This window comes from Solanum dulcamara, chromosome 7, assembly GCF_947179165.1.
Source record: "Solanum dulcamara chromosome 7, daSolDulc1.2, whole genome shotgun sequence".
NCBI classification, from domain to species: domain Eukaryota; kingdom Viridiplantae; phylum Streptophyta; class Magnoliopsida; order Solanales; family Solanaceae; genus Solanum; species Solanum dulcamara.
The window spans coordinates 22,406,641-22,420,319 of NC_077243.1; positions in this window are offsets into that span (position 1 = coordinate 22,406,641).

The following is a 13,679-nucleotide window of genomic DNA, read 5'->3' on the forward strand; positions in this document are numbered from 1 at the left end:
GGCATGTGAAGAAGGAGTGCAAAGCAGCATTGTTGATCTCAGACATGGATATTTCGAGACTAATGGTGTATGCTCAACAGGTAGAGGATGAGAAAAGAAAAGGCAGGGAGAAGCACCTGAGCAAGAAGGCAAAATCAGTGGGCCCTGAGGGTGAACTGAGGCAAAGCAAGGGAAACAGGTCCTTCTTTCAGAAGAGGCCTTCCAACTATGCCTCATCTACCGCCAGTGCACCGATGCCGCAAAACAGGTATGATCGGCAGGGGCAGAGTCGTCAGAATTTCAGACCCCAGGGTTCTTAATTCCAGGCCAGTGTAACTCAAGGTACGAGGGGGAAGCCACCATGCAGCAAGTGTGGCAGGATCCACTTGGGAGAATGCAGAGCGGGAAGGGTTGGCTGTTATAAATACGGCCAAATGGACCATTTTCTGAATGAGTGTCCAACATGGGGGAACAGGCCCAGTCCTCTACCACTGCACCACCAGCTAGGGGTAATCAGAGGGGCACTACTTCAGGTACGAGTGGAGGTACAAACCGCCTATATGCCATGGGTAGTCGCCAAGATCAGGAGAACTCTCCAAACGTCGTGACGGGTATGATTCGAGTCTCTTCTCTTGATTGTTATGTGTTGATGGATCCGGGTGCCACCCTATCTTTTATGACTCCTTATGTGGCTAGTAAATTCAATAAAATTCCTGAACATCTTCTTGAGCCTTTTAGTGTGGCCACTCCTGTCGGTGATTCTGTCTTAACTAAGAGAGTCTATAGAGATTGCACTGTGTCCATTTATCACAGGGATACCTTGGCCGACCTAATTGAGTTGGACATGGTTGATTTTGACGTGATTCTTGGCATGGACTGGCTCTATGTCTGTTATGCCTCTATTGATTGTAGAACTCAGGTTGTCACGTTCAAATTCCCGAATGAGGCTGTCATAGAGTGGAAGGGTAGTCCTGTTGCGCCTAAGGGTAAGTTTATTTCATACCTTAGGGCCAGGAAGCTAATCTCAAAAGGGTGTGTTTATCATATTGTCCGAGTGAAAGATGACAGCATTGAGTCTCCATCCCTCGAGTCAGTTCCGATTGTCAACGAGTTTCCGGATGTCTTTTCTGAAGATCTGCCTGGAGTCCCTCCTGATAGGGAGATTGACTTTGGGATTGATATTCTTCCTGATACCCAGCCTATCTCAATTCCTCCTTATAGAATGGCCCCAGCCGAGTTGAGAGAGTTGAAGGAGCAATTGAAAGACTTATTAGATAAGGGATTTATTAGGCCGAGTGTCTCACCATGGGGAGCTCCGGTCCTATTTGTTCGAAAGAAAGATGGGTCCCTTAGAATGTGTATTGACTACAAGCAGCTGAATAAGGTCACCGTAAAGAACAAATACCCTCTCCCTAGAATAGATGATTTATTTGATCAGCTTCAGGGTGCCACGTGCTTCTCAAAGATAGACTTGAGATTTGATTACCACCAGTTGAAGGTGAGAGAATGCGATATTCCGAAGACTGCTTTCCAGACTCGTTATGGCCACTTCGAATTCTTGGTCATGTCCTTTGGGTTGACTAATGCCCCCGCCACTTTTATGGATCTCATGAACCGAGTATTCAAGCCATATCTTGACATGTTTGTGATTGTGTTCATAGATGATATTCTGGTTTACTCCAAGAATGAGGAGGAGTATGCCTATCATCTTAGAGTCGTCTTGCAAACTTTGAGAGATCAGGTATTGTATGCAAAGTTCTCTAAATGTGAATTTTGGCTTGCATCAGTGGCCTTCTTAGGCCACATTGTATCTGGAGATGGTATTCAGGTTGATGCCCAGAAGATTGAGGCAGTAAAGAATTGGCCCAGACCCACATCCCCGACAGAGATAAGGAGCTTCTTGGGTTTGGCTGGCTATTATCGAAGGTTTGTAGAGGGATTCTCATCCATATCATCACCATTGACTAAGCTGATCCAAAAGAAGGCTAAGTTCCAATGGTCCGATGCTTGTGAGGAGAGTTTTCAGAAATTGAAGACCAAGCTAACCACTGCCCCTATTCTAACTTTGCCCGATGGTACAGAGGGTTTTGTGATCTATGGTGATGCATCCAAAATTGGTTTGGGTTGTGTGTTGATGCAAAGGGGGAAGGTGATAGCCTATGCTTCGAGACAGCTTAAGGTTCATGAGCAAAATTACCCAAATCATAACCTTGAGTTGGCAGCTGTGGTGTTTGCGCTTAAAATCTGGCGTCACTGCCTGTATGGAGTGCATATTGATGTGTTCACCGATCACAAGAGCCTCCAATATGTCTTCAGCCAGAAGGAACTCAACCTGAGGCAAAGAAGATAGCTTGAGCTACTCAAGGACTACGACATGAGCATCCTCTACCATCCAGGTAAAGCTAATGTTGTTGCTGATGCTCTTAGCAGGTTGTCTATGGGTAGCACTGCCCACGTAGAGGAAGGAAGGAGAGAATTGGCGAAGGAGGTACACAGATTAGCCCGATTGGGAGTTCATCTAGAAGAGAACAATGAAGGCGGAATTACTATTCAGGATAGGTCTACGTCCTCACTTGTGGCAGAGGTAAAGGAGAAGTAAGACCGAGATCCCATCCTTCTCCAATTGAAGGGAATTATTCACAAACAAGAGGTAATGGTTTTCACCAAAGGGGGAGATGGTGTGTTGAGGTACCAAAATAGATTATGTGTGCCGGATGTCGATGATGTTCAAGAGAGGATTATGGCCGAAGTGCATAGTTCCAGGTACTCCATTCATCCAGGCTCCACGAAAATGTATCATGACTTGAAGGAAATCTATTGGTGGAGTGGGATGAAGAAGGATATTGCGGAATTTGTTTCCAAGTGCCCGAATTGCCAACAGGTGAAGGTTGAGCATCAAAGGCCATGTGGTCTAGCCCAAAACATAGAAATTCTGGAATGGAAGTGGGAGATGATCAACATGGACTTTATTACAGGCTTGCCGAAGTCCCAAAAGCAACATGATTCCATTTGGGTGATTGTGGATAGAATGACGAAATCAGCTCACTTCTTGGCGGTTAAGACTACTAACACCGCAGAAGATTATGCAAAGTTGTATATACAGGAGATCGTCAGATTGCATGGGGTTCCCTTGTCTATTATATCAGACAGAGGAGCTCAATTCACTTCCCAATTTTGGAAATCCTTTCAGAAGGGATTAGGTTCGAGGGTGAACTTGAGTACAGCCTTCCATCCCCAGACAGATGGCCAAGCAGAGCGCACAATTCAGACATTGGAAGATACGTTGAGAGCGTGTGTTCTTGACTTCAAGAGAAATTAGGATGATCACTTCCCTCTCATAGAGTTTGCATATAATAATAGCTATCATGCAAGCATTCAAATGGCTCCTTATGAAGCTTTGTATGGGAGGAGGTGTAGATCTCCCATTGGGTGGTTTGAAGTTGGTGAAGCCGAGTTGATTGGGCCTGACCTTGTTCACCAAGCCATGGAGAAGGTGAGAGTTATCCAAGATAGGCTAAAGACAGCCCAAAGCCGCCAAAAATCTTACACCGATGCAAGAAGGAGATACTTAGAGTTTGAGGTAGGTGATTGGGTGTATTTGAAAGTATCACCCATGAAGGGTGTCATGAGGTTTGGAAAGAAGGGGAAGCTTAGTCCTCGATATATTGGTCCTTACCAGATCTTGAGACGGATTGGGAGTGTTGCTTATGAGTTGGAGTTGCCGTCGGAGCTAGCCTCTATTCATTCGGTATTCCACGTTTTGATGTTGAAAAAGTGCTTGGGCGATCCCTCGATGGTAGTCCCCATTGATAGCATTGGAATTAAGGATAGCTTGTTCTATGAAGAGGTCCCAATCCAAATTCTTGATCGCCAAATCCGCAAATTGAGGAACAAAGAAGTCGCCTTAGTCAAAGTCCTTTGGAGGAATCAATTTATTGAGGAAGCCACATGGGAAGCGGAGGAAGCCATGAAATCTAAATATCCACATCTATTCGTGCCTACCGAGGAGAATATTGAAGGTAATAACCATTTTCTTGACTCGAATTCATTTGAGCATTTTTGAGTTTTGATTGATATTTGATTGAGAATTTGATTGATTGAATGACTGAGTTTTGATTGTGATTTGTACCCTGAGTCCATTCTTGGTTACTCGTCATTCGAGGACGAATGATCCCAAGGGGGAGATAATGTAACACCCCTCAAAATTCTCCCTAAGATTCGGGCCTTCTTTGTTCACGTGTAGGGCCCATCGTATTTATTTCAAAGTATGTGCTTGAGTTAAAAAGAGTCCCTAAGAAACTTAAGAGCGTTGGAGGTGATGTGGGGTCATTGAGGACCCCTAGGACCGAGCTAAGTCCAAAAGATCCGTCGTGGCGAAGTTTAGGACGAGTTCGTGTAAGGGTCGACTTTTAACGACCCTACCTTTTGAAAGACGTCAATCTGGGTAGCCCACAACCTATCACATTAAAGGTCATCGAGTCTTCTTTCCAACGCCACCAAGAAAGTAAATTTTGGAGTTCGAAGTCAAAAGATATGACGATCCTAAGATGAACTAGCACGACAGGAATTTCATTTTTGGCCTGAGTTGCAACTGCTGGGGAAATGGCCTTGGCGCTGTAAGGGCGTGACGCGCCACTATCGCACCAGAAACATGCCTCAATAGTTTGGTTTCTGGCGCGACGTGCCACTAAAAGTTGTGCAGGGTTTTTCAGGCCAAATTCCCAGAATTTAGAACAATGTGCTTGGCGCTGTAAGGGCGCGATGCGCCACTATCGCGCCAGAAACATGCCTCAGTAGTTTGGTCCCTGGCGCGATGTGCCACTAAAAGTTGTGCAGGTTTTAGGCGTGATTGGCCTTGGCGCTGTAAGGGCGCGATGCGCCACTATCGCGCCAAGGGCGTTTTAGCCTATTTTCAAACTTTTGAGGAGGAGCAATTTGGGAACTTACCCAAATTATATATATGTAACCCTTGATCTTTTGGGAACCCATTTGGCAGCCCCACTCTCTCTCTAAAAAGCCCTAGGAGCTTCTCTCTCTCTCTTCTTCATCTTCTCCATTTCCAACCAAAAAGAGTCCAAGAGCTTCAAGATTTGAGTCCCCCATTGAAGACCCAACATCAAGGTTTCTTCAAAGTCTTCAAACAAGGTATGTAAGGCTATCCAAAACATGGGTTGAGTCCACCCATGTGCCCTATTCTTGCTTTGAGGTTAGATGTTCATGAAAAATAGAGTTTCTTGGTATGGTTTATGCTTGAATGAACTTTGTCCCCTATTTATTTGATTCTATAGGTGTCAATATTGTTGAGATAAGAGGTTCCAAAAATGAGCCCTTATGTGAGTATGAGTTGATGAAGAAATGAGTTGTGAAATATGTTTTATCTATCTTCTTAACTGTGTAGATTATGATAAAGGATGTTATTTTTCTTGAAAATGTTGTTCAATATGAAATGTCAAGTTAAAGTCTTGAAATTGTGATAAGCCTCAAAGATTTCTCAAATGGATGAAAGGAATGATTGATTATATTTAGATGACGCTATATATGCACATTTAAATTTCTTTTGGAGATGTGATCGAGATTGATCGGATAGTACGATTTGAAAGAGATTGATTGTGATAGAGTCTATAAGTTGACAAGGTTGTAATGAGACTTGTTGATATGAGTTGATTGAGTTGATTGGATGGAGTTTTATGAGCATTGAGTCTTGGAAGGAGTATCGAACATCGAAATTGGCAAGAGTATAGTCCATACTCGAACCCAATACCTATGTTGCCAAACGTAGGGGGGATTGAACCGTTAAAATTGGATGCTTCCCCGAGAGATTTGTCCTGACATTATAGGACTTGGTTGGATTGTATCCATGAGTGTTTGATTCGTTCATACCCTGGCAAAGTATGAACGGACGCGGCAACAACGTCATTTTGTTGTACCTTCACTGGCTCATAAGTGATGGTTGTCGGATAAGAGAAACTCCCAAATAGGTCTTGATAGTACTCTGAGTCAGATTGAGTTGAATTGTATGTGATTGGTCCCGTCTAAATCATATTCTTGTTTTAGACTTAGGATATTTGATTGAGTTATTATTCCCCTTGAGTTGAGCTTCCGAGTTGATTAATTCTTTCCTTGATGTTCGTTGTATTCGGCCATTTTACATACTCGTACATTCCATGTACTGACTCCATTTGACCTGCATCATTTCATGATGCAGAGACAGGTACTAGAGATCATCAACCGGTGCTCCGTGGAAGATCCACATACACTTCCAGCCAGTTGGTGAGTCCTCCTAGTTCCCGGAGGATATTGAGCCTTCTTGTACAGTTTTGTTGTCCTTTCTTTTATTTTTATTGTTGGTAGCCATGGACTTGTCATTGGCACCTTTTAGACTTGGATAGAGGCTTCATAGACTGGAGTATGGGGAGGTTGATCGGTTATTTTTGAGGAGTCTTATATTATGTGTTTGTCGGGCTTATAAATGTTTGGCCTTCGGCCCTCATATTGCGAATGGTATGTTATTAATTGAGTTTCCGCTAAGAGAATGTGATTGAATGAATGTGTGACTGGACCAGGTGGTTCGCTCGGAGGTTAGAAATGGTCTTCGGGTGCCGGTTACGTCTAGGATACCCTCCCGGGGCATGACACTTTGTCACTATTGGCATGCCTCTTGTTTCAGACTCTTTTCCATCTTGATTTTGGATTTTTAGTTCATCTTAAGTATGGAAGTTGTCCATTTTAAGTACGAATTAGGAAGCCATCATTAATATGGTTTTTGGTTTTCTTGATTATTGGGTCTCTACCCTTCTTGATACAGAGCTCCGGTCCTTCTTGATACATGGTCATATTTGGTGTGACGGCATGACGTACATATTGGGCGAAACTTGGTGCTAAATCTAGTAAATGTGCTTTTATGAATTATTAACACTTACACCTTTAACAAATTTTTAAATTGGCCAAATTTCACCGCTAGATTTCATAAGTATACCTTTCGGGAAGTTTTTTTTGTGTCACGAGTTTTATATACGTTTTTAAAAAAAAAGTAGTAGCATCCTTCCTGGAGTGGCGCTACACTATTGGTCTATTTTAAATCAATCCCAAATTTATTATAATTATCACGATCTAACCCACCAAGTCATGCGGTTACCCACACTAACACCAAGATAGGAGAACTCTTACACCAATTTTGAAATCAAGTCAATGTGAAAGTTAACAAAACATAAGAAATCTCTTTACTAATTAAAATAGTATGAAAATACACTGAAACGCTCCCAAAGAACTAGTCTAAATAAGTACAACAACATCTAAGATGTTACACCCCATAAAATTTCGTGTTACTAAGGCTACAAATGGCTTAATGTGAGCTCGAGAAGGAGAAAATATTACAAGTATAAAGAATGAAATTCTACCATGGTAACATGAGGATAGCATGAGTATAATATTTGGAATTCGTACAATATGATTGAAATGATACGTTAAAAGATATATAGCCCTCGTAATCGTAATCTGAGGTGGGGCCCACATGATGAAATTTTTATAAAAAGGACATATGATAAGTTATATGGATCATATATGTAAACTAAACACAACTCAAGAAGGACCCTTGAACCAAATCCAAGTGTAAGCCCTCCAAAAAGATGTTTTTAAGTTATGTTTTCGGGTGATCTGACTTGGGGAGACCATAAGCCCATCATTATTGGGTAATTTTGGAAAACTCCTAAAATGAAAGTTGTATATAATTGGATTATATTTCCAACCATAGGTCATGGGAATTTATTCGATACCGGTATCAAGATATATGATTATTTCACTGAACAAAGGCGCTGACCACAAGTAGAGAGCCTGACACGTGAGGGATACGTGGCAGGACCACTCCACCGCCCTTTGTCACTATAAATAGGCTCAAAATAGGTTATAAAATGCTTGATAATGTTCATCAAGCTTATGGACGGTTAGAGAGAGAAAGAGGAGAGGTTAGAGAGAGAAAAAGGGAGTTTGATCAAGTTCGAGGGCCCAAATCCTGAGGCCGAGAAGAGTGAAGTGAAGAACAAGTTATTGTCGTCATTTTGAACCAAAAATTAGCTTTAGATGGTGTTGATTTCGTATTTATGGACTACATAAGGTATGTTTAAGTTGTTTGTGATGTTATTTACATGTTTATTGATAGATTTGGCGGATTAGAATGTTGAAAATATTGATGTAATTATCGTACATGTTGTATTAAGTAGTTGGGGATTTGATGTTGAGTTGGATGGATTCTTTGGTGGATTTAGTTAGATTAGTGCTGATAAATATTGAGTATTTTTGTTAATGTTGATATTAATGATTTGTTAGCTGAATTGAGGTATTGAGATTGTTTAGAATAGAAAGAAAATGCTTTCGAAATTCCATTAGAAATAAAAGTTTAAGGGATTGATTTTAAGGATATATATATTGGATGGATTATTATAGTAAATTAAGTATATTGTTGTATTTTTGAGATTTATTTGTTGTTGGACTATTGTGGTGATATACCAAATAGGGAGATATTAATGATATAGGGGAGATGCTGCCCGTTTCATTTTAGAATTAAGTTATATATTAATATATATGATATACGAATGCCTTCTTAAATCACGTGCATATTCTTACGATTATAAATTTGGAATTGTGAAAAGTTCGTGATTAAGTTGAATTCCTTGGACGATGTAAGGAATGTAAAGCCTATCCTTTCATTATTTTGGCATGTCTAAGACCTAAGTGATGAATGATATTAGCTTTGGTGTAATTCCATTCATAAGTTCTGAACATGATTCATGATCCTTATTCACTTCTGGATGTTAAAAATCTTAAAGTAGTTGAGCTACTACCCTCGAGCCTTCTATATGTAGAATAGTAGTTGGATGTATAAGATCCTATTCCTAAAGACTCTATGATGACAAATGTCTCTGATTCCATAAGCTATTTCGCATTATCTTGATACATGTCTATGATTCTTGAGGCTCCATTTGATATGGTCCATAGTGACATTCAAAAGGTACTTGAGATGACTACAGTCATGATTTTCAAATGATGATTTATTTTGATTATTTTATTGAGTCTCAGGCGATGATCTAAATGCAGATGGTTACTCATTACTCTGCTCGTGCATACTGTTATAACATCTTTCACCAAGTCTCTTACTAGAGGGCGGGGTATGTTATCACGCGCATTTTACTACATTATCCACCGAGTCCCTCACTAGAGGGACGGGTATGCTTTATGATGATATGGTGATGCAATGATATGGTTATGGCACCGAGTCCCACGATGGGTTGGGTATGGTATACGTGTACACGACTTTTTTCACTGAATCCCTTATTAGAGGGCTGGGTATGGTAAAGTATATGTATATGATGATATGATAATATGATGATACGATTATGGCACCGAGTCCCATAATGGACCGGGTACGGTATATGATAATAATATGCATGTTTGCTTTGTAAGGCACAGGTACAGTGAGTTCTTGATTATCATACTTGTCTCCTGGGCTCTCTACTTCAGTTATGATACTTCCTATTGTATTTCATGCTTTACATACTCAATACATATCTTGTACTGAACCCCTTCATCGGAGGGCTGCGTTTCATGCCCGCAGGTACAAGTACTAGCTTCGGTGATTTGCCAGCCTAGGATTCCTATTCAACTATCTTTGAGTGCTCCTTTGTCTCAAAGTCTAGACTTTTGGTACAGACCCCTTTTTGACGTATATATATATGTTTATTCAGGGGTACGATGGGGACCTGTCCCGCCATATGATACTGTTAATACTCTTAGAGGTCTATTGACATATGTGTGGGTTGCGTGTATATGTGTTCAGTTATGTCTATATGATATGTATTTTGGGACGTTCCCATTCGCAGTGGAAACCTTGTCGTCTTGTGTATTAGGATGTTTTAATTGATTGCGCCTCCTAAGGAGACATGTTACCTTGATACACGTAGGTAACGTTTGAGATTACATCATGTTTTCACAAAGCCTTTATATGGTGTTTGGTTTCAGTTTGACTAGGTCAAACAGATATGTATACGAGTGTCCAACTCAGATACTAGTCATGGCCTAGGGGTTGGGTCGTGACATAAGAGTATAATTTATAAATAAAAATAAGACACAGCTTCCACCATAAGGAAGGAAGAGTAGAAGCTGTCGGAGCTCATCGTCATCTTCACCTTTGAAACATCACTGACCCTGCAATAAGACTATGTCAAATGGCACAGTAAGAGTAGTATCAGTACAAAAAACACATACTAGTAGGTATCATCAGTCAACCCGATATCCACCGCCATAATATAAAAAAATCAACAAAAAGAAAACATGCACTTAAGGAAATACACCCGCCAAATCTTTTTGCACAAACTCTTATCATTTCCATTAACCTCATTAAAGTCGTTCAAGCCTAACTCTTATCCGTTCTAGTTGGCCCGCTATCAACTTTAATACAGATTAAGGCCTAGCTCTTATATCACATAGAGGAGTTTCTGAACTACGGGCACTACTAACTCTGTCTAACTAGTCTACTACCTTTAGTTTTCACACCATTACCCAACCCTAGAATAAATAGCATCTCACTTGTAGGAGGGAAACATTTAGATGGACTAAGACTCCTCTCTTAACCGTATTGGCTCACCATGGCAGGACTTAACCCGCTATGAGGGCCTCGCCATAGCGGGATCCCTCCCGCTAGGGCGGCCTGCCTGGAGGCAGAACCTTTGAATTCTCTCCCATTCCCCCTTTTACACATGTACCATCAATATCTGACACCAAGTCACTAATCTCACTAACCAACACATCAACCACTCTCTACCCACGACCTGCTACCTATGATACAAATACATCTAGCAAACATAATATAATTCGAACAGGCATGTACAAAAAAAGATTACAATTTGCAAACTTATAAGCATATTCAGTTCACAGTATCAATCTCAAAAATAACAGTCAACATGGTAAACACAGGGACCTTTAGTCCTTTTATGACAATTATTACATAGGATGGACATACTTAATCATAATTACAACAATCAATTGACTCTCTCAAGGAACCATAACACATACTTAATCCTCTCATGGAACCCATACTCAAACTGTTAGTGTGTCAGCGTGACACCCGATCTAATATGTATCGGAAGGTGATATCCCATCCAATATGTGTCAAAACTTGACACCTGATCCAATATGTGTTGGAATGTGACACCAATCTAACAGTCGATGTATCAGAACATTACACCTGATCCAATAGTTAGTATGTTGGAACGTGATACTCGATCCAATAATCACAATCAATAATGAATAGTTTACATACTTGTACAATCAAGTAATAGGTTTATTGAATGTAATTGGTTACAATAGTCATTTCACCAAGTTCATTACATCTTTCCTAGTCTCACACATGCAGACAATACTATCAATTACAATAACAAGCACGTGTAGCACAGACAAGAATGTAAAACCATCACCTACATCCACGGGATATCAAATAAGTTCATGACATGAGATTTATCAACACTAAGTCGTTCACATTCACCCTTTATTTCATGATACACAACACTCAAGTATTTCATAGGGAGTAGTAATCATGAACACACATAATTATTTTTATAAACACATCCCTCTATAAATATCAATAACTCATAACCACGAGTCTCAGATCTCATAATAACCCAAAAATTGTCTATATCTAATTCCACAAGAGTCATTAGCTTTCTAAACAGTTTTCACCAAGGTTAACATTAAAAGATTGGAACTTTATCATTAGTAACATAATAATAACGACTCACATCATACATTCTCACTCTACAAAGTAATTGACAATCATTTAACCATCTAGACTCCGTGTCCGAAGGCCTAGGCATGAAATCTTCCATCAATCTACATCATATTAAGCGATGAGAACGAATTTATAACTACTCAATTGAGAAAGCCTAGTCTACCTAGGCTCCAAGTAGTTATAGAAGGATTATAACATTAATATGATTCCTGACTTCTGGAAGGAGAAACAATGGAGACAGGCCTGAAATCTATCTGTTGTAGACTTTCTTGTGCTAGAATTCCCTTCCTCCATTCTTTCCAAGCCTAGAGCAGCTTTTTGGATGTTTTAGGGTAACCCTCTTCTATTTTGGAACTTAAGGAAAGAATGAGATAATAAAATTATGTCTTTTTTTAATTCTGGCCTGTCGAATCTCGCCCATGGAAGGTCCAATCCCGCCATGGCACCTAAGCCCGAATAGTGTTCAGTAAAATAGTTATAACTTTTTACTCTGAACTTCAAATGAGGCAAATTGGCGGCGTTGGAAAGAAGGCTCATAGTCCTTTAATTTGATAGGTCAAGAGCCACCTAATTCATTACAGGATGAAATCTATGACCGTTTGAAGTTTATTCTAGTTTAAACTCAAGTCCGAAACTAAATCGGAAAATACTTTCTACTTAACTTTGTAATAGGGCATTGTACGACCTTAATTCACAATGAATGCACTCGCATACCAAGGAATTGATCCTAATATTATGACGAATGGGATCGAACTAAACTCATTCTCACCCCATTTGATTGCCATCTATAAAAAGATTATTATTTTTTATTAATATAACTTTTTTGTCAATTATCCAATTGTCTTGTTCATTTCCCATTTTTTAATCTCTTAGTCTTAATTAGGATACATGAACTCATACTTGAAATGAAACCAACATGTTCATATTCTTTTAATTTTATTTTTGTCATGGTGGGGGTAAAGATAGGAGAAAAGATTATTTTTATTCTTTTATTTTGAATTTTGGGTACACATGAAAGAAAAATATAGTGTATATATATATATATATATATATATATATATATATATATATATATATATATATATATATATATACACATATTTGGTTAATTAAAGCATATTCTATCGAACTAATTATTTCTATATAAATGTCATTGTTATTTTCCTCCCTTTTCTATCTTGTTTTGTCATTAGTTGGAAAAAACTAAAATTTAAAATGGTGGACAAAAAAAATGGAAGAGGGAGGAAGTTGGGGGGGGGGGGGGACTAAACTTTTTTTATTTATTTTTGATTTACTATTGGAACCTAAATTATATTAAGTATTATTTTAACGGAAAAGAGCCTAAAATGCTCTTAAACTATTTGATTTGATACAATATTGCCATACATCCATCTTATGAGTGTGGTCCGTTAAATTTAAGAGAATTTTTTAGCCAAAAATTTAATATCAAGGATATTTGAGAGCCAAAAGGTGGATGAAAGATAGTTTTGTATTAATTCAATAGTTTTGTATCAATTCAAATACTCAAGGGTCATTTTAGACCCTTCTCCATTATATAAAAAATGATTTCAACATGCCTACTTAATGTCGTTACTAAAAAGGTTAAAGGCAATTTTGATATTAAATATAATTTCATATTATTTAAAATTCTGTGTGTGTTTTTGATAATTCTACTGCTCATGTAATTATTTATCTACATTATAGACTAGATTTATAATGAAACGGGTGTTCGAAATTGGATGTCCTCTTTCATGCGGGACTCACCCATTTGGAAGATAAGTGGACAAACCACATTGGCAAATTGTCCATATTTTTTTAGCATATTGCATATCTTTGCTATCTATAAAAGGCCAACTATGGCAACAAAATGGATGCAGAAATAAAAACATACAGAAGAAAATATTTACACGGCAATAACTCTACT